The 1,131-nt window shown below is 39.5% G+C and overlaps 1 non-coding gene across 1 annotated transcript; it reads right to left on the bottom strand.

Annotated features, from left to right (window-relative positions):
- Positions 1-728: 728 nt before the first annotated feature.
- LOC134228236 (U4atac minor spliceosomal RNA) lies at positions 729-821 on the bottom strand. The gene has a single exon (XR_009983897.1). It is a non-coding gene; the product is annotated as a U4atac minor spliceosomal RNA (small nuclear RNA).
- Positions 822-1,131: the final 310 nt, after the last annotated feature.

Raw genomic sequence — 1,131 nt, forward strand, 5'->3', positions numbered from 1 at the left:
AGTCAAAATATATATTCTATCCACAAATTTGCAAACAAACGTAAACAAATCGTTTACCTCCGCATTGACAGTGAACTGTCGGATGAATTTTGACAGGTAAATGAACCTGACGGACTTGTAATTTAAACCTTACTAATAATACAAGAACTAATATTATTAGTTGGCAAAACATTATTATGCGACGCAAATTACAAGTACTTGTAATTTGTTGACTTGTAACTTGTAACTTGTAGCTAATATTATTAGTCTGATTATGCTACAGGGCCCTGGATGAGCAGACCAAATCTCTCTAATTTTATTCTTCTTCATCCATCACCGCTGCCCTCGCTGCCTCAGCAATCATCGGCCTCTAGCCGTGAACTCCGAGCGATACGATGGGCGATTGCATCCATCGCAATCGACACCACTGCATCCGACCATCATCAAGCACAGAATGACAAAAATATGCGCCCACTTCTTTCATATTCGCAGACCCACCGGCAGTTCTTCCGCTGGTGACTGCATGCTGTCGCTGTGTAGGTAAACACAGCGAACGAACGAACGAAACGAAAAATACGCGAGCAAAAAGCACGTCAGTACGCGCTGCTGTCACAAATTGTAATGACTCGCACACGGTAGACACTGCTTCTTTTATACACAAAGAAAATCTTCCGATAGACCCGAAGGCCCGTGACTGATGTCCGTGTTAGGAATGCACGAGATTGGTTACATATGAAATTTTTACTGGATTTGACAAGAATTGAAATTTTCAATAACTTATCCAGCATCAATATCCTCACTAAACGTTCATTGGATATTATGCTCCCCAAGACAAGGAAGTCAATAACTTATCGTTAATAATCTTTAATTTCAATGAAATAGGCAAATTGCTGGAGAGTGTCCGAGTCGATTGATATATAAATCTTAAAAATCCATCGAAAGATAAAGGCGCTAGTAACGTTAAAAATCTTCCCTTCCAGCGTAACGCTCTCGATTTCAAAAAATTTAAATGACACCCAGTATAGTAAAGAAAGACGTAAGTCCTACGTCAAAAAAATCTCCGAGAGTACGAGCTGTAAACCAGACTATAAATTGCCCAGGATTTTTTTTTATTTTTTGCGACGAAATTGCATGACTCCTGTTTTTTGGGAG

The sequence above is a fragment of the Armigeres subalbatus genome, chromosome 3 (assembly GCF_024139115.2).
Source record: "Armigeres subalbatus isolate Guangzhou_Male chromosome 3, GZ_Asu_2, whole genome shotgun sequence".
Taxonomy (NCBI): domain Eukaryota; kingdom Metazoa; phylum Arthropoda; class Insecta; order Diptera; family Culicidae; genus Armigeres; species Armigeres subalbatus.